This window comes from Ailuropoda melanoleuca, chromosome 14 (genome assembly GCF_002007445.2).
Source record: "Ailuropoda melanoleuca isolate Jingjing chromosome 14, ASM200744v2, whole genome shotgun sequence".
Lineage (NCBI taxonomy): Eukaryota > Metazoa > Chordata > Mammalia > Carnivora > Ursidae > Ailuropoda > Ailuropoda melanoleuca.
The window spans coordinates 15,876,433-15,897,377 of record NC_048231.1 but is presented as its reverse complement, the minus strand read 5'-3'; the positions used below and the strand labels follow the sequence as shown (position 1 = coordinate 15,897,377).

General features: G+C 45.7%; 1 long non-coding RNA gene across 1 annotated transcript; it reads left to right on the top strand.

Annotated features, from left to right (window-relative positions):
- The first annotated feature begins 374 nt into the window (after nucleotides 1-374).
- Nucleotides 375-8,083, top strand: LOC117796109. The gene is made up of 3 exons (XR_004620475.1): nucleotides 375-770; nucleotides 1,248-1,297; nucleotides 7,626-8,083. It is a non-coding gene; the product is annotated as an uncharacterized LOC117796109 (long non-coding RNA).
- Nucleotides 8,084-20,945: the final 12,862 nt, after the last annotated feature.

Genomic DNA, 20,945 nt, shown 5'->3' with positions numbered 1-20,945 from the left:
AGGGAAGCAGGAACTGCAGAACAGAGACAGCAGTAATCCACAAACCTTGGAGCGCACAGTCTCTGATTACACCTCTGTGGTCAGCCCGGAGTCCGGGCCTCAGCGTAGGTCCCGGGAAGCAGCCTCCTGAGACCACAGCACTCACTATGCACTATTTGAATCAAAGCCATGGTTTCTGTAAGAAGTGATAGAGTCTTCATGACTTCCCATGAATTCACCATGGGACTTGGAATAGGCCTGTTAAGTTTTTTTTACAATACCTGAAGACCTAGTAAGTTCCATCAAGTTCCTCCAAAGGGATATATATATATACACACACACACACAAAGTGAAATATCATTGGCAAATGCATGTTTTATGTTTTTCAGGCAGAAATTAACTTTAAATGCTGAAGGACCTCCTTTATTCATCCATCCAACAAATAATGACTAAGCAACTGCAATGTGCCCAGCTTGGAATCAGGTGCTGCTCCCGCAATGATGGCTAAGTTCAAGTTCCATGGCCTCAGCAGGCTAAGAGTCTCTATCTGGTGCAGAAGGAAACACGGTTGAGGCAAAATGTGATTCCATGACAAAGTCTTCAAGATAACATTGTTACACAAGCAAACAAGTAAAAAAAAAGAAGACACCCTGAGTCCTGAGTATGGAATAAAGAGCTTCTCAAGAATGGAAGAAATTCCTGAGATGCAAAAGAAAGGAAGGTAGGAATTAGGAGGAAATAGCAATCAGAATATCTTGAATTCATGATGGACGGCAAAGCACTTCTGGAATGTAAGTATCGCTGGTATGCTACCTGGCCAGGTTTGCTCTTTGGACAAGCCACCCTCTGGCTCCTTCCCTGTGTGCTATTTCGTTTGGGTTGGAGATTTTTTTTCCCAAGAACACACATTTCCAATTTTTTATTGTTAAATTGTTAAATTTTCAGAAGCTTATGATACTATTATCACACAAAGTAAAGAAAACCTATACAGTTTAGCTCTTGATTCTTTTAATAAACTTTTTGTTTTGGGATTATTTTAGATTTACAGAAAAGTTGCAAAGATAACAGAGAGTTCCCATATACCCTTCACCCAGTTTCTCCTAATAGCATGTTTGTCAAAACTAAGAAACCAACATTGATATACTACTAACTAAACTCCCTGCTTTATTGTGATTTTGCCAGTTTTTCTACTAATACCTTTTTCTGGTCCAGGATCCAGTCCAACATACCACAATGCATTTTGTAGCTCTCTCTCTTGTTTTTTTTAGGTTTATAATCATTTAATGAATGTTCCAAACACACCTTCACTGTGCTACAGGTGAGTTTCGTGATGATGGAAGCTGATGAACTACTCACCCAAGTGAGCACATGATTTACTCGTAGTTTCCGAACACCTGGGTAGCAACCAGATTCAGGAGGGAACAGCATGATCACTCAGCCAGAGGCTACTTAGGATTCTTACTTTCCTTCTTCCTTCTTCTCTTCCTCCTCCCCCTAAGGACCTTCTGCAAGGTATGGATGCTCAGGAAGGAAGAAGGGGAATGGGAGGGTCCCATCACACCAGTGCAAATGTGTCTTCTGCCCTTGATTTTTAAGGACTGCTATTCTTCAGGCATAGGTCAAGACTGCCTCTTTTCCTGCTTGCTGCCAATGCTTTAGACATTTCGTGGTTCATTAGCACCTGCTCTAGCGTGTGAGCAGGGGAAGGAAACAATTCTGAAATGCAAATTAGCCAAATGTTGTTATTTATTGGTTGGTGGCCATTAGCTCAGTTGCTAATAAGGCCAAGGTTATTGGCTTCATCTCTGTAAATGAGTCAGCTGGCTTTGCAATGACAGGGGATATTTTGACCTGTGGCCATTATTCGCTCCCTTAACCCTGTCCAGCTTCTCTTAAATGCAAACTTTTTGCCAAAATGGGGTAATGATGGGTGTGCCCATACTATCACCTTGCTGCTTGAAGTGTGGTTCATGGACCAGCAGCAGAAGCATCACCTGAAGCTTGTTAGAAATGCAGATTCTCAGGCACCACTTGGGTCTAAGAATCAAAATTTGCATTTTAACAGGATCCCCAGGTGATGAAGAAGCACGGCCATTCAACAAATGTTGATTGAGAACCTACCCTGTATAAGGTGCTTGAGTCTCAGAAGAGAAAAAGGAATCACATCTCACTATCACAGAACATACAGCCTAGTAGGGATTCCATACAAGCAAAATGGTAATTACAATCACAAAGGCATTTGCAGGGCGCCTGGATGGCTCAGTGAGTTGGGCGTTGGACTCTTGATCTCAGCTGAGGTCTTGATTTCAGGGTCATGAGTTTGAGCCCCGCATTGTACTCCTCGCTCCTTGTGCTCCATGCTGGTTGTGCTCCACGCTGGGCATGGAGCCTACTTAAAAAACAAAGGAAAACACACACACACAAAACAAAGGCGTCTGCGATGATAGTGTACTGCTGGAGAACAAGAGAGGGCCTAATCTTGAACTGGGGGACCAGAGGATTTTCAGAGAATATCATGCTTGAGCTGAGACCTGAAGAATAGAAGAAAGAAGGAGGAAGTTCAGGGGGTGAGGGTGGAGGAAAAGCAGGTTGGAGCAGAGGACTCCGAGGCCAAGGAGACCATGGTGTCTCCTGAGAATTACACGTAATGTAACGTGGCTACAGCATCCAGTGCCAAGACTGGGAATGTTTGATGAGGATGATCCAGAGATTTCCTTCTCTCCGTGTTCAACACCATCATCAACACATACTGTTGAGCACAAACTATAGGCTAGGCACTGTACTAGGTGTTGAGGATATGGGTAATAAATGTCACAGTCCCTTTAGATACAGGACTCCAGTGCAGGTCAGTTAGCAATTGTAATTACCCAAACAAATGGAGAAAAGAGGTGCACCATACATCCGAGGCCTCATAGCCACCACTCAAGAATCCCTCCAGATGGAACAGTCCAAGGAAGGCCAGGCCTGTGTTCAAATAGAGTCAGTAGAGTATAACAAATATTGAGGGGTTAGGGGAAGAGGTCCCAGCTAAAGCATCCTATAACAAAAGGGTATGTGAGGGACGCCTGGTGGCTCAGCCGGTTAAGCATCTGCCTTCGGCACAGATCATGATCCCAGGGTCCTGGGATTGAGTCCCCACATCAGGCTCCCTGCTCAGTGGGGAGTCAGCTTCTCCCTCTCCCTCTTCCTCTGTGTGCTCTCTCTCAAATAAATAAATAAAATCTTTAAACAACAACAACAACAACAACAAGAAAAAGGTATGTGAGTCCCACAGAGCCAGGAGATGATGCCAAGGTCAACACCAGGTGGGAGAGATGGGAGTTTTCTATTGCTGTGTAACAAATCACCACAAACTTATGGCTTAAAATGACTCCCACGTATTAGCTGGCAGTTCTGAGCAGGCGCAGTTGGGCTCTCTGCTTAGGTTCCCACAAGTCAAGGTATCAACCAGCTGAGCTTTTATTGAGAGGCCCCAGGGAAGAACCCACTTCTAAACTCCTCCAGGTGTTGGCAAAACACTAGAAGTGAGGTCCCTGTTTCCTCGCTGGCTGCCAGCCAGGGTCCGCCCTCTGCTTCTAGACAGTGCCCACATTCTTTCTCAAGCGGCCCCTTACATCTTCAAAGCCAGCAACAGCGCATCACATCTCCCCCTGTGCTCTGAGTCTCCAGCCTCCTTTCCTGCTGCCAGCCACAGAGAGCTCTCCTCTCCCAAGGGGCCATGAGATTAGATCAGGCCCACCCGGATAACCTCCCTGTCTTCAGGTCAACTGTGCCATAGAATATACCACAACCACAGGTGATCTCTCCTCCCACTCAGGGGTTTGCAGATTAGGACACCTGGGTGGGTAGGGTGGGGGACCATTTCAGAAATTCCGTCTGCTACAGGAGCTGGGAATTTAAATGGAGGAGCTGGAATCCTAACAGGCAGGCCTTGGTCAGCAGCCAAAGTTTCAAAAGAGACGTGTGGCAAGGGCAGAAATGGAGTCTGCCTTCTGCTGAGCCCCTGGGACGCATGCCTGTGCACCTCTGTGATACACACAGTCAGAGAAGGTCTTGTACCCACCCGTGTTTTAGCTGATCTGCGGGATTCTGGTGATCATGGCTACCTCTGGGGCCAACCTCTTCTTTCTCCTGAATTAGATCAGTCTCTAAGTCTTCCCACCATCCTGATAAAGGGTCTCACAACAGTCCAGACCTGGAGCTCAGTCTCATTCTGGCCTTGGCACAAAAAGCCACTCACTTTGCCATGGTGGGAATAGCAGACCTTCGTGAGGTTTGAGATATACACCTGGTGGTCCCCCTGATAGCACTTAAACATCTCTCTCCTTTGAGGTCCTTTGTGATGTTTGGCTCTCTCCCCCTCTCCTCTCCAACTTCCCTTCTCGAACTGCTTGACTTCTTCCTTGCTCTCAGGAGTCAACCCGTCTCTCCCTTGTCATGTGCACAGCAGTTCCATTTCCCCCAGCTGCAGACCTTCTGCACACAGCTGACGGTTTGGCTAAAGCTTCAGTGTCACTTTGTGGAAGGATCTACCAGATTCAGTCCTCAAGTCAAGACCACCCTCCTCCCAAGCCTTTGTCTTCCCATGGGAGCAAGAGTGAAGGTGGTTCCCCTCTTCTAGTCTCACATGCTGTGGATGGAAGTGCTGAGTGTAACGGGGGCACAGGGTTGGAGCACCTTCCAAACAGGTCAGAGAGGTCTCGATGGGAACAAGAGGCAGTCCTCTTCTCTGCTGTTCTGTCAACAGGATCCCACCTGGAAAGCTGTTTCTTCTTCTTCTCCACTTACTTGACTCTTTATCTTCTTTCAAGTTTCAATTCTGTGTTCTTTCTTCACTTTCTTTCTTTCTTTCTTTTTCTTTCTTTCTTTCTTTCTTTCTTTCTTTCTTTCTTTCTTTCTTTTTTTAAGATTTTATTTATTTATTGGGGGGGTGCAGAGGGAGAGGGAGAGAACCTTAAGCAGACTCCACACAGAGCCAAGAGCACAACACAGGCTTTAACTTCTGCAGCAAGAGGTTATAAAAGCATAGTTTTTCACTAAATAGACTCTCAAAAAATATTCTCATGGTTCACATCCGAAGTACGATGAATTGAGGGGCTGGAGCCACGTGCCTCTTAGCACATGGGCTTTTGGAAGATAATGTTCCCAAAGTGTGATACATATATCCCTAATGATACATATACCTCCCTCTATGGGAGGATTTTGGCTAGTACACAGGTGAACATTTACAGAATTTTAGTAGACGTGTATCCATTTTAATGCGTACTAGAAGAAAATTTACAGAGCATATCAGACCTGATTTCGTGAATCAGTGACTTGATGAATTACATAACATTAATTGTTCATAAACAATTATTCACAAACATTGTTGTTTATGGCACATGGATACTTACAGTGGATAGCGAGTACTCCAGCAGAACATATTAATTGATTTTATGAAAAATACTTAGTAAATAACAGATAGATGGCACACAGCTTCGGCAAAAACCGTGAGGATGGTGTTCAAATGACTGAGGTTTGGGAAACTCTTTCCCAACGACTCGTTCTTTCTTTGAGTTCCCTCACTGTAAAAAGAGGGGAAGGGAGCAACTTGATATCAAAACTCCTGTTCTCGGGGCACCTGGGTGGCTCAGTCAATTAAGCGCCTGCTTTCCGCTCAGGTCATGATCTCAGACTCCCGGGATCAGCCCTGCATCAGGCTCTCTGCTCAGTGGGGTGTCTGCTTCTCCCTCTGCCCCTCACCCCTCTCATGCTCTCTCTCTCACTCTCTCTTAAATACATAACATTTTTTTAAAAATCCTGTTCTCCCTCTGTACCAGACCCCACTCCCAAAGACCACCATTCCTTTTAATTCCAGATATTACTGGAAGTCTAAACTGCTCTGCAGTGTCATAGAGACAACACCCAGAGCCTGCAAGTAGGTTATCACACGTCAAGGTTGGATCAGCCCATCAGTGGCACCAAAGGGTGGGGTGGGGAGGAGAAACTGCAAAATAAGCCTGACTCCAGGAACAGCGTGTATTCAGCACACAGCCATAAGTTCAGAAATACCAGACTTGGGTGTGTTTGTTACAGAGACTTACTACAGTGAACAGGAGGGTGAGAACCCAGGATTACTCTCTCCAGAGGGAAAGCCGGCAAAGTCATCTCCTAAGGGTCCCCATCAAAAGCCACAAGTCCCAGACACCCTGACAAAATAAGGGGACAGCTAGGAGCCACCCTACCTCTTTGTCCTTATTTTCATCCCTCAGACCTCAGTAGAGATACTGCAGATATCTGACTGTAAATGTAATGAGTACAAATTGCAACTACTCCAAAGCTATACCTTGATAATGCTTAACTGCAACAGCAGGGAGATAAGACAAGAAAGTGGACTAGAGGACATTTAGAAAACAGGGTCTAATAGGGCAGTGATTTCCAAATGCCTGTCTACAGACCAGTGTCCTGCTGGCTACAGAATAATCACCTGGATCGGGGATGGGCATGTGTTTTTTAAAATTTTTTCCAGCTTTATGAGATATAACTGACATATAACATTGTGTAAGTTTAAGGTGTACGACGTGTTGATTTGATATACTTATATATTGCAAAATGATTACCACTGTAGGATGGGCGTGTTTTACTCCCCGTCGCCACCCAGGGCATGTTCTGGTTCAGGTCAGAAATGGACTCTTGGAATGTGTTTTAACAAGGTGTCCGATGGTTCTACTGCTCAGTCTAGTTTGCAAATGACTTTTTGAGCCTTTGTGCCTCATGTCTAGCTGCTTCCTTCCTCTTCCTTCCAGCTGGCCCAACCTGGCTCACTCCTTCCATGTTGGGTGACTCCAACAGCTTACTAACCCATCTCCTACCTCTCTCTTTCTTTAAACTCTTGAGATCCAAACCAATGACTGTAAAGGATAGGAAAATCACAGGAAAGAGAAATAGGATTTAGTGTTCAAAAAGAGCTTTACCTCTTGGGAAAAGTCATGTAACCTCTCAAATCTGCAATTTTCCTCATTTTAAAGATAGGGGTTAATAAATGTGCCCACATTACTGGGTTGTTGTAAGAAGCAAACAAACCTATTGAGGGCGCCTGGGTGGCTCAGTCATGAAGTGTCTGCCTTTGGCTCAGGTCATGATCCCAGGCTCCTGGGATCCAGCCCTGCATCCGGGCTGCCTGCTCAGCAGGGAGACTGCTTCTCCCTCTCCCACTCCCCTGACCCCCACTTATGTTCCCTCTCTCACTGTCTCTGTGTCAAATAAATAAATAAAACTTAAAAACAAAACAAACCTATTGATTCAAGCACCTAGTGACATGTGATCTATGTTAATCACATCATTTCTATGCTTAGAAGCATCCAGTGGCTACTAGACCATCCAGTGGTTGTCTGGCTAGTTGCTCTTCCTTCAGGAACTCTCTTCCTTACCCTGTTCTGCAAAATTCTGGAGGACAATCCATCCCAGATTGTCTGAGGTGGACAAGCTAAGCCAATCAGACTCTTCTGGAAATTGGAATTTTGAGTCGGGATTCAGGGATGGGAGGTTTGCAGTTGAGTCATGAGTTCATCCTCTGGAGATCCCCTCTCCCCTGGTCAGTTCTTCCTTCAATTCTGTAAACTCCCCAATGTCCTTCCAACAAATTGCCCATTTTTTTTTCTTTTCAGTTAACCCAGACTTGGTTCCTGCCTTCTGAAACTGAAGAGCACTGATTAATACAGCTCATCGTCTACAGAATGAAGCACGCAAACTTCTCATCCTATGTTACAGATTCTCCACATTGTGTTTCTATCTCACTTAATGGTTCCTCCCTAACTAAGCTTAAGCCTCTGTATAACAATCCCTATAGGCTAGCTATTATGCTACTTGCATTTTATAGGCAAGGAAGGTGTCTAACTCATCTCTGTCCCATTCTAGATGGCTTGATGTATTTTGATCAGATTTAATTGAGAACCAGCTCTGACATTTAAAAATAACAAAACGCATTCTATGGCTCAGAGCAGAAACGGTTGCCAGAGATTAAGATTATAGAGAATCTATATATAAACCAAATTCTGGGGATTTTTTTTTTAAGGTTTTGTTTATTTATTTGAGAGAGAGAGTGCGTGCACAGGAGCATGGGGAGGGGCACAGCGGGAAGGAGAGGCAGACTCCCTGCTGAGCAGGGAGCTTAATGCAGGGCTGATCCCAGGACCTTGAGAACACAACCTGAACCAAAAGAAATCAAGAGTCAGAAAGCCCAACCTACTGAGCCACCCAGGTGCCCCTTTGGGAATATTTTTACACCGTATTCTAAAGGTGTATTCTAGTCCTATGGCTAGAAATTAGAGTTGGAAGTTTAAGATAGAGGACCCAAACGAACTAGCCCACTGATGGTCAATGAGGCCAAACGCCTTTGGGTTTACGTAATATAACCCTCCAGGGTTATGCATTTTGATGATCGGAAAGGTTATTTGTACCCTCAGAACATTCTGATGACCCAGGAAATCTTACTCATAAGTAGTAAGTTTTAAGAACTTAAACTATAATTTTTTTAACGAAAGAAAAGGAGTGCAAATTCTTAGCTGATCACCAATAAAATTAAGAAACACGATTTTAAGTTGACTTTAAACTGATCTAGTGGCAAAACTATTAATAAATTCTCCTTCCTTATCTGTTCTGCTCCCTCTGCTAAATTAGCTCCAGTCACCAATTAGCCATTGCTATCTGGGTCCACAGTCTCCAGAGGTTTTTTATTCCCTGAGAGTAGAAAAAGAAAACGATCAAGGTAATTTCTCTTTCCAGAATGATGCAATGAATAAGACAGCCTTGGAGTCCAATAAACTTGCACTTATAACCTACTCTGGCACCTGTTAGTAGTTTAACTTGGAGTAAGTAATTTTCCCTCTCTAGGTCTCAGTTTCTTTATCTGTACAATGGGGACAATAACACTGGCCCCCATCTCCAAGATTCTGATTCTGTTGGTGGCTGTGGATCCTTGGAATTTTGTTAACAGTGGGTTGTTATGAGAATCAGATGTATGAAAAGCCCCAGAACAGTGCCTGGCACTAAGTCAGGGCTCAATAAATGTTCCTTTCCCTTCTCCTTCAATGCTCTCTTCCCTAATACCTTCCATTTGTTTTCATTCCAGACTTTTGATCACATTATATACAGGAAATATGTACATAAAAACACATGATTTTTAACGTGTAAACATATTTTGTGTACATGTTCACTAGTGTTATTGGGAATCCATTTGTGCTGGACGCTGTGATAAACCAGTTGGACAAGTTCCCTGTTCTCATAGATTGTATTCTCTAGTAGGGGAGTATTCCCTGTGCTGAGGAGCCGCAGCTGTGGGGATGGAGGGCCACATGGACCAAGCAGGAAGTTTTCTCTGGAAAGGAGGGCTTCGAGGCCCAGAGGATGGGCGGAGCCAGCCACAAACCAGCCCCCAGGCAGAAGGCACAGCAAGTGCAAAACCCCCGGGGGGGGGGGAGTGGGGGAGGGGGGCAGCTTGGTGCTTTTGAGAAACAGAAAATGCCCAGTGCCAGAAGGGATGAGAGTGAGAGGGGGGAACGCAGGCCCTGTTGGTCATGGTGCTGGGATTGAAATGGGACACACTGGAGATGCTGAAGCAGGGAAGGAATGGGATACGATTAGGTTTAAAAAGCACCACTCTGGCTGCTGTGTCCCAGAGCGGATTGCAAAGGGCCAGGGTGGAAGCAAGTCCACATGACTACGTATGCATGATACCAGGCATGTGGAGTCCCAGAGTTAGAAAGGAGTACAGAGCAGCTCTGGCCCAGCGGTGTGGGAATTCCTGGGGGTGGGGGTGGGGGTGGGGGCGGTCACCAGCCTGGGGAACACTGGTCCTCACCCCCACCTGCACATTGCAATCACCTGGAGGCACAGGTAAAATTCCAAGGGGTCTACAGCCACTGCCATGGGCCAAGAGAATCTAAATCTCATAGATGGGGACAGGCTTACGGGATCTTCTTTACGAAACTCCCCGGGATATGGATATTTTATATGCATCCAGAGTTGAGACTCACTGTGTCTGGGTGAACTGTCCAGGGCGGGAGCTAGAATTCAGTGTCAGACATCCCATTGCTACAATGTTCTTTTTCAGTGGAGCTTTCCTGCACCCAAGGCAGATCTCTGCAAAGGGAGAGAAGGAACCTGGATGCAAATGCAGGAACCCTGGATAGGAAAGGGGTGATCAGGGGGTTCCTGGGTGGTTCAGTCGGTTAAGCATCCAACTCTTGATTTTGGCTCAGGTCCTGAGACCAAGCCGGTGTGTGGGGCTCTGTGCTCAGCGGGGAGTCTGCTTAAGATTCTTTCTCCCTCTGCCCTTCCCCCTGCACTCTCTCTCAAATAAATTAATTAGTTTTAAAAAAGAAAAGGAAAGAGGTTGTCAGGCTTCTGGGTATGCCCTCCAACCCCCTGTAGGTTTCCATTCTAACAGATCCTTACACCCAGGGTCACTGTGTGCTACTCAGAGCCCAGTCTCTGCCCAGGGCCTCCGGAAGGAAGGTGAACCTATGAGTATTCTCCTTGACCCAGCCCGATTGTATTACCAGAGAATTTGAGCATTGGAAGGGGCTTTCACATAAGTAGTTAAATTCTAACTTAACCACAGGCTGGTAGGGGGTAGGGGAGGGGACCAGACACTAAATATGGTCAGTCTTGTATTTCTAGAGCATTCTTAGAAGCTTGAGAGGGGGAGGGAACTTGATCACCTGCGTTCTGGCAGGCTCTGTGCTCTATAATTTGCGGTCCTCACAAAAGCTCCATGAAACAGATGCTGTTATTCTTTTAGAGATCAGGTAGCTGAGATTCAAAGAGGTAAAGTAACCTGGCCAAGGTCACACAGCTGTTCAGTGCTGAGGGCCTGAGGAAAACTGAGTCAGCTTTGCGCCAATGCTGAGGCTCTGTCCACCACTGCACTGTGCGCCCTCTAGAATCTTCCTTCAGTGGAGGGCTAATCAGCATCACCCCTTTCCCCATGTCACCCCATTTGATGCTAGGAGCCAGCTTTCCAATTACTGCTACTCCTCTCCCGGCACTGTGTGCCCCCTACCGCCCCTCGCTGTCCCCTCTGTCCTCTTCCTCCCCCGCCCCCCCCCCATGTTTCCTACAAACCCGGACCAGAGCACAAAACAACCCTACAGTATTAAGAAGGAACAAAGTATGGAGGTTAAAAGGTGGTCCATTTTGCTGACATGTTTTGACAGAGGAGCAGGAAGAGGGAACTGTTTTTGCTCGTGTCTTGATATATCGCTGGTTGCTTTGCCTGGCTTGCTGAGACTTTGCATGCATATTCGACAGTGAGAAATTTCCCAACTACTCAAGGCTTACAGTGACCTCTTACTTTAGGCTGTGCCCCCAGAGTTAGCACTTACCTAGGAAATCAATGTACCCTGTAAGCTTCTCTTGTTGCATGGGGACGTGTTATAACTACCACCGCCCCCCCACAGCCCTTGTTAAACCAAGAGGTTAGTTTGGGGTGGTTGTTTTTTTTTTAAGATTTTATTTATTTATTTGAGAGAGAGGGAGAGCGCTCGTGCAAGCATGAGCGGAGCGTGGAGGGGAGAAGCAGAGGGAGAAGCAGACTCCCCACTGAGCAGGGAGCCCCAACTCGGGGCTCCGTCTCAGGACCCTGAGATCATGACCTGAGCCCAAGGCAGATGCTTAACCTAACAGACTGAGCCACCCAAGCACCCCTCAGGAGGTTAGTGTTATACAGCATTTGTGTTCCTCAACCCTGAGCTGCTAATGGCCCTTGTTGACTCAGTGATTGGCCAATCCTGCCATATGCAGGGACCACTCAAATGACACCTGAAAGGGGGCACCCACATCTACTAGACCTCACTAGAGCAGGGGCTAGAGGCAGAAGCCATTCTTCACGGTGTTTGCTTTCAAAGCAGAATTTAGTCCCTGGAGGAAGCCACGCCTATAACCACATTCCTCTCCCACCTGAAGGAAGCCTGGGGCTCCTGGCTGACCCTTCCCCCTCCAAGTCCCCCAGGAACTCTGGAGCTAATAATGTCTTTATCTCAGGCGCTCTGCCAGGTCCTTCATGGATCTTATCTTAGTTCATTCTCACAGCACACCTAGGCGGCGTTATTCCCATTTCAGAGCTAAGGGCACTCAAGATGGAAAGGGTAAGTAACTTGTTCCAAGGTATAGACAGATAATAGAGAGTAGAAATGGGATTAGAACCCAGGTGTGCTGGGCCACTAAGTGCCAGAGCATCTGGTACTCATTTCTGTGCTTCAGCTCGGCCAGATTCAAGGCTCCTCAAGGTGGAGACCGGTTTGGATTGCCCACAGGGCTTAGCATAGGGCAGAGGCATAGTGAGTGTTTGCTCAGTAAATTGTCAGAGGAAGTTTACCCTGATTACCTATTGTGTGAGAACCAGTATTGGGGAAAGAGGAAGTGTTTGTGTAGTGATAAGGCCTGTGTGCCTGATAGTGGCCACATGCCCTGGGCCAGGGACAAGAAGTGGGAGGGTGGGCAGCAGAGTGGGACAGGCAGGGTAAAAGGGCCCTCTCTGACAGGGGCTGATGGAACAATTAGGGGTGGCCAAGAGACCTGGGATTTAGGGAAGGATGGGAGGGACATTTTGAGGGTTGACTGGTTGTTGGCTTCCCTGACGTCCAGGCCTACAGGATTCCCCCACTTGAAGGAGCGAAAGAAGCAAGGAAGAGGGAGACAGGCTCTCAGTGGATTCAAGGGCCACCTGGAGGCTGTGGGAGAAACCAGTCAGAGTGGCTGTGTGAGAGGCAGGGCTGGCATTTGGCTTTGGGAGACCCTGAGGGCAGATGGGGGATTTGAAGGCACTTCCAGGAAGATGGAGGAGAAATAATGACGTAATTCAATACCTCTGAGAAGAGGGCGTTTTCTTGAAGGACCCCATACCAAGAAGGCAAAGCACGGAAGCCTGGCTCGGAGGGATCAGAAAAGATGGGATTTGGTGTGGGGAAACTGTGGGGGAGATTTAGGGAGCTGGCCTGATGAGGGTACAGGGAATCCCTCACTGGGGGGCGGGGTGGGATAGGAGGGCAGGGAAGCAGTGGGAGAGCAAGCTGATACTTCACGTCCGCGCCTCACCATTCCCTGACTGTGGGACTTCAGGGAAATTTCTTAACCTGTCTGACCCCCAGTTTCCTTAGCCGTAAAAGGAGAGATCGTATTAATACCAGCCGCCGCGTTTGCCATCGTTGTGCCCGTGAAATGAGATAAAGCACGTACTGAGCTCAGCGCGATGCCTGGAAAATAGAAAGGCTCAGTAAATATTAGCAGTAATTGATGATGGTGGGACGATCAGGGTTTGTTCCCGGCAAGGAGGGATCTAGGAATATAGTGAAAAAAAGAAGCCACTGGCAGCCTGTTCTGTTCCACGACAGCTTAGGTTCACCGAGTGCCCTGTATGTGCCCGACACCGTTCTATGTTGCTGATGTTTTATTTCACTTAATCCTCCCCACAACCTGGGGAGTAGGCACTATACTTAACCTCACTGACACGAGGAAGCAGAGGCACAGAGGGTTTAGGTAAGCAGCCTGAAGTCACACAGGTGGCGGGCAGCAGAACTCAGGCATTTGGACACCAGGTCCACACACGTACATCCTGCCTCTCATCAGCTTCAATAAATGTAAGACATCAGAGATACAGCCGGGAATGGGTCACAGAGTTCACAGCGTAGCCTGGGGCTTCTCAAAACTCTGGGACCTCATACTCTCCCAGGAGATGATCTAAAATGTACATTCCAGGACCCCCTGCCCAGAAAGCCTGCCTCTGGCAGCAGGGACGGTAATCGGGGCTGGAGCAGGGAGGTCAGAAATTTGTATTTTTTAACCAGCCCCTTAGGTGATTCTGATGCAGGTGGTCTGGAGGTGGGAAGAGAACACATGAACAGTGCAGGAATAACTAGATGGTCCAGTGGGGATAAGATCTGAGTGGCATGAAGTGACAAGGTCTCCCGGATAAGGTGGCATTTGATCTAGGCTTTTTTTTTAATTGAGATGTAATTGGCATAATATTAATTTCAGATGCACAACATAATGATTCAATATTTGTATACATTGCAAAATGATGACCTGGGCTTTAAGGATGGGTAGGATTTTGTAGACCCCTCTACCCTTCTCCATTTGGAGGCTGTATTGGGTTAAATTATGTCCCCCAAAAGATATGATGAAGTCCTAACCCCGGGAACCTGTGGAAGTGACCTTATTTGGAAAAAGGGTCTTTGCAGATGTACTGAAGTTAGGGATCTTGACAGGAGACCATCCTGGATTATCCAGGTGGATCCTAAATCCAAAGACAAGTGTCCTTATAAGAGACAGACAGAAGAGAGACACAGAGAGAAAGAAGCCTATGTGAACCCAGAGGCAGAGAATGGGAGTTATGCAGCCACAGGCAAAGGAATGCATGGAGCCACCAGAAGCCAGAAGAGGCGAAGGAGTCTCTCTAGAGTCTGAAGACGGAGTACCTCCCTGCTGACACCTGGATTTCAGACTTCTGGCTTCCAGACTGTGACACAGTACATTCCCATTGTTTTAGCCATCCAGGCTGTGGTCATTTGTAACGGCAGCTCTCGGAAACTAACAGACGCTTTCGTCCTACTCACACCATTCACCCTGGGGCGGTCTTTGTGATTAGACACTGAGCTGCGGAGGTCACAGCCTGCGGACAGCACGGCTGTGCTGGCGGATCACTACCCAGGACACCAGGCCCTAAAGGAGGGTGGTGGAGCACACCTGTTAGTGACTTGGTGACGTCCCCTTTGCACGCTTGCGACTTCTCCATTTCTCCTTGGATGAAGGCTCGTGAGAAGTCAAAGAAAGGCTCAGTCTTCTGGCTTCATATTTTACAAAGGAAGAAGTCACACCTAGAAAGCATAATTTCCAGCCCAAGGTCACCCAGTAAGTGGTGGCAGGGCAGAGCCAGGACCCCTATCTAGAACATACATCTCCTATGGGATGTTCAGTCCATGGCTCTCCATGTGGGCTTGCCATGAAGCCCTGGTTATTGCTGTAATGCTGTAATGTTGTTACTTTAATTTCACTCCAAAAGACTCAATTATCTGCAACGATTTTGCTTGGTGGTTGGTCTTCTTGCCCCTGACCGACATGCGAGTGGTGACGTTTGACCTCTGACTTAGAGATTTGGATGGTTCCCTTCCCCATAGCTGGGTCTTCTGCTTTAGGGATGCAAGTTGAGCTATCTTTGGAAGCTGCCATCTGAAATGCAGAAGTTGGCCATCTGTAGAACTGAGAGCACTGGTTGTGGTCTGTGAAACACCAAATCTTGGAGAAGTACCTCTTTAGAAATGTTATTAATACTTTCTTGTCCACGTGCCACAATGATTTTCTGCAGGGAGAAGAGAAAGACTCCCTCATGTGCCTGCAGAGAGCTTCCTCCTCATCTGAAGCCCTTGCTTCTCATTCCTCCCTCTCTATAACACTTGGGCTGTAGAAAGAGGCCAGCTGAGGAATGAACCTTGTCCCCAAGCTGGTGTTCCAGGTACTCTGCTTACCAGAGGACTAATTTTGTGTTGTGTTCTAGGAGAAAGGGCAGCAGGCCTGCAGCAGGAGAACTCAAACCAAGAAATATTTCTTGAGAGCACACTACTTAAAAGGTATTGAAAGGGTAGGTATTGAAAATAGAAATGAGGTTAGAAAGGGTTAGGGAGGAGCATTAGTCTTCAACCCTGGATGCATGTTGGGTCCCCCGGAAGTTTTTAAAAATCCCAATGCCCAGGCTACACCCCATACCATTTATATCAGAATGTCTGAGAGTGAGAGTCTGGCATCATCATTTTTTAAATATCCCCAGATGATTCCAGTGGGCAGCAAAGTCAGGGAATCACTGAAATACGCTATTCCTAGAAATTATACCCAGATATTCTGTTTTCAGTGGTGTGGAGTAGGTTCCTGCTGGGTCCTAGGCATTGGCAGTTTTTAAAAAGCTGCTCAAGTGATTCCAGTGTGCAAAGGTGATTCAAGTTAAGCAATAATGGGTAAGTCATACAGGCATTATCAAGGTTCCTGCAGCCGGCGCTCTTGTCCCATCCGTACGGTCCATGTCTCTCACAAGATGGGGCTTTGGTTGAAGGAGAATGAGTATTGGTGGATTTCAGAGACAACTGGTGATGGTGGACACCAGATATTGACCGCTTAGTAGCGTATCAAAGAAAATACACTGGAGAGAAAACCCAAAACGTTGTCAGAATCAAGAGAGAAGGCCGAAAACAGTGTAGTCCTAGGTTCCAGGTCACCCAGCTTTAAGGTCTTACAGCACTTTTGAAGTAATCCCAAGCCCTCTGAGGATCTGCATATGGACAAGCTTCAGGCACGGTTGTGTCCAGATGCAGAGTGTGGCTGATGTTTGGAGGTAGATGCATTTGGCTCTTTGTTAATCCTCCTTTCGAGGGTCTCAACTCTGTGACTACTTGACAAACCACTGAGTAATTTTCCCATTTCTTCTTTCTTTCTCAATACTTTTTTTCTTCTTTGTAGCATGTGTGGCCATAGACATAAGGTAAACAAGGGGCCCCTGCAGTTCCCATCCTACCTCCCTGACCTTACATCTTCTTTCCTAGAGTTCCACATTCACAGCTGTTCTTTTCTGTCCCTTGGTTCTTCCACTCCCACTGGTCCAGTGGATTTCTTTTCATCTCATACCTGCCTTGAGATTTTGCCTTCCCAGGCTCCGGGACTTCACCTCTCTGCACTGGGCTCTAGGGCTGGTGGCTGGTGTTCTCCATGAACAAACAGTGCTTCTGGGGCAGAGGAGATGCCTCCCATCTTCAACTCCCAAAGTTGGTATTTTCAATGTTGGTTTGCTCTCAAGGCAGTGAGTAGTGGTGATGGTTCATGTAATGGCTCTTAAGCTTTCTGAAACTTGTTCTTTTGGGATACATTTTATATCCTTTACGTTCATCATCTCTAAAATTATTCCTAATAATTTTTTTTGTTAAATTCTGACTTCTTTTTTTTTTAAGGTTTTATTTATTTATTTGACAGAGATAGAGACAGCCAGTGAGAGGGAACACAAGCAGGGGGAGTGGGAGAGGAAGAAGCAGGCTCATAGCAGAGGAGCCTGATGTGGGGCTCGATCCCATAACACCGGGATCACGCCCTGAGCCGAAGGCAGACGCTTAACCCCTGTGCCACCCAGGCGCCCCTAAATCCAGACTTCTGAGTGCTCTCAGCTCACACATATTGCTAGAACGTTGATCCTGGTAGTCAAGATTTATAGGCTGTAACATATAAGTCAGGGTCCTGATAGTTTATCTTGACATGTTCTATGGACAACATTGATGAAAGATGTTAATTTTCATGGAGAGTTGGTGAGGGGTTCTTGTATCCCACCTAGGAAGATAAAAATTTAGTACCATGGGAATCTGGAGAGGAAGATAAATCTTTTTTTTTTTCCAAGTAAGTGAATTGAGGGGAGATGCTAATAGATGCTACCAGCTACCAGTTTCCCACCAACTATTGACAACTTCATGGATATTCTGGAAGACTTAAATTCACTTAAGCACAAAAGTTGAATTATGAATACAAGTGAGGATAGAAAAAAGGAATCTAAAACTTCTCAGTAGTGTGGGAACTAAATAAAAAGTGCCATGTTTTATCAAATGTAGTGACAACTATGTCTGAAAATTGGTGTGTAGTTAGGAGCTCTCCTTTCTATTCTCAACCCTAACACTGATTCACTGTATGGCTTGAGGCAAGTCACTTAACAGTTTTGGACCTCAGCTTCTCCATATGAAAACTGGCAATTAAAATACTAGATAGAGGAACTAGCATTTATTGAGCAACTGCTCTATGTTGATGTGCTAAATGCTTTATTTTATGTTGTATTCTTTCATTCATTCACCAAATATTTGTTGAGCACCCAGTATTTACAGGGTAGTGTACCTGGCCTAGGGATATAACAGGCACAAAATAAAGGCCTTGCTTTCTTAGAGCTAAAATGCTAGTAGGGCTGCGTGGTAATAAATAAGAAAAGAAATATCGAGATACTCTTAAACACAATGTGTGCTATATAGATAATAAAACTAGATTGTGGGACAGAAAATAACCTGGAGAGACAGTGTTATTTATGCAGGGTGGGCTCTCTAGCAGGAGACTTTGGAGTTGGGAACTGAATGATGAAGAGCAGCCTGCAGAGTCCAGAGTTCATGGGACAATATCTGACACTCCAGGTAGACAGTAAGTGCAAAGGCCCTGAGGCCATGTGACTATAGATAGGAGAGTAAATGGTTGGGTGGTGGGAGGGAATGATCACTGGGTAAAATGAGATTAGAAAGGTAAGCAGGAGCCAGACCACAGGGGCTTTGGGGCTGTGATAAGGTATATGTACTATATTCTGATTGATCTGATTTACATTTTTTTTTGAAAAATCATTAAAGTTGTATTAGGGTGCATAGTGGAGGCAAGAATGGAAGCAGAGACAACAGTAGGGAGGCTGTTTTCTTGCCTAGATGAGAGAAGGAACTCTTTTCTGTAAAGAATCACATAGTAAACATTTTAGGTTTTGTGAGCCACCAAATCTCTTAGGTGATACAAGAACAGGAGTTTGCATGCTGGATTTGACCTGTCTAGCTGGCCAGTAGTTTGCCAAATCTTGGCTTAGAGAGAAGTAGAAACTAATTGCCGTATATTTAGGACACAGAATGGGTAGGATATGCTGATGAACTGGTTCTGTGTGGGGAGGGGGTAAGAGAAAGAGGAAACAAGGATGGCCTCAGTGAAGAAGTAGAAGGTGGTGCCTTTTACTGAGATGGGGAAGAAGCAGATTTGGGAGTGGGGGGAGAGGGGAAATTAAGAGTTAAGTATGAGTTGCCTATTAGTCATCCAATTTGGAGATGTCAAGTAGGGAGCCTGATATAGACTCTGGAGTTTAGAGGAGAGGTCAGGGCTGGAGATCCACATTTGGGAGTTATCGGCCTATGGATGCATTTAAAGTCATGGGCCTGGATGAGATCACCTCCAAATGCAGCACAAAGGTTCCAGGAACAGGTCCAGGGAGACTGTAGAAATTAGAGGATCCATAGTAGTCCTTGAAATCACTCTCTGGGTCAAAGAGTATGACACATGACAAATATTGCCAAATTGCTCTCCAAAAGGGTCTTTTGTATCTTCACAGAACCCATCTTGTGTTAGCTGTTTAAATACACACTGTGAGTGGGACTGTACACACGAATGGGCAGGGACACAGAGTTAGGAATTCTTCACTACTTCTGTGTTGGAGGGGGGAGCCTCACGCCGCACTGGAGGATGAGGCCGGTTAAAGGAGGCATCGAAAAGGCGAAAGCGTTTCCAAGGACTTCTGACCACAGAATGGCCCAGCAAGTTTATTACAAATGCAGATTCTTAATAAGAGCTTCTGATTCACGGTCCGGGGGGGAGGTGTGTTTTAAACATGCTCCCTCTCATATCAACAAAATGTTGAGAAAGCTGTGGCAAAGGGAGAGTCTGGTAAAGAGTGTGTCCTGGTGACATCTGTTCACCTCCAAGATCTTGGGAATCTTGGGAACCTGGGTCTGGCTGGGGAAGTTTCAGGTTGATGGGATGGCAGAGACAGTGAGGCTAAGAAGAAACATTTTTTCTGGTTGTGCGCCACTTTCCATTTGCTCTCTTTTCCCCACAACAGATGTAAAATAGCAACTTCTTTAATGCAGATACAGAGTTTAAAGTTTGGGCTCCCCAGGAGTATCTACTCAGCCGTGTAGGTGTACAGTATAGAACGGAGAATGGTTTTGGGTTTTTTTTTTTCTGTGTCCTTATATGAAAACAATAACACATTTTTCAATTTTAAAAAAAGGTACCCATTTTGTTCAGTTTGTAAAACTGAAATTGTACCTACACTTTAGATACGCTATGGATTCAATTAATTTGTGTGAAAACAGCTAAGGAATAATGGAGGGAATTTGCTGTTAGGCCTTTTGCTAGGAGCTAAGGAATCAATCTTGCATTTACTGAGCCAGTATTTATTGTAGACCAAGCCCTATTTTAGATTCAGAAGATAAAGCAGTGAACAAAATAGAGAAAAAGCTCTGCCTCTCACAAAACAGATACCCCAGCTAGGGACACAGATTAATAAACACAATAAATAAGTAAAATGTATACCGTACGAAATAGTGGTGAGTGCTATGGAGAAAAATATGAAGGAGGGAAGGGAAAAAGGAAATAGGTGGATGCAGGATAAGTGAGAATATAGGACAAGAATGTACATGTGGGCTGCGACTTAGGAAAGTAAATCAATTTCTCCAAGTCTCAGTTTCTTCATCTGTAAAATGATAAATAATAGCGCCTTCCTGAAGAAGGCTAGGGCCCTCAGACTGACTTTGTCACTTTTAAACAATGGGATTTTGGGTCTGAAAGCTCTTTGGCCTCTGAGGACCTCAGTTTTCCTCATCTGTAAAATGAACAGACTTGCCTAGCCTACGGTGATTGAAAATGTCAAGTGAGATAATTATGTGAAGATATTTTAAAACATATAAGCTATTATATAAATGTAAGCTAGAAATTAACACACACACACACACCCAGTATTTTATGGGTTGCAAATCTTTGGCTGATGGTCAGCAGAGTAAACAATGAAGTAGATAACTCCTTGGTACTGACCCCCTGCACTGGCAGGGAAAAGGCCAATGCAAATTATCAGGATGTACTGAGTAGACTAGCAATCTTTTTTTTTTTTTTTTTTGAAGATTTTATTTATTTGACAGAGACAGCCACCGAGAGAGGGAACACAAGCAGTGGGAGTGGGAGAGGAAGAAGCAGGCTTCCAGCGGAGGAGCCTGATGTGGGGCTCGATCCCAGAATGCCAGTATCACGCCCTGAGTGGAAGGCAGACGCTTAACGACTGCGCTACCCAGGCACCCCTAGCAATCTTATCTTAGATCAGGGATAACATAATCAAACTAAATGTTCCTAAATGGACACCTCATAAAATAATTACTGTATGACATTTGTCAAATTTTAAAATG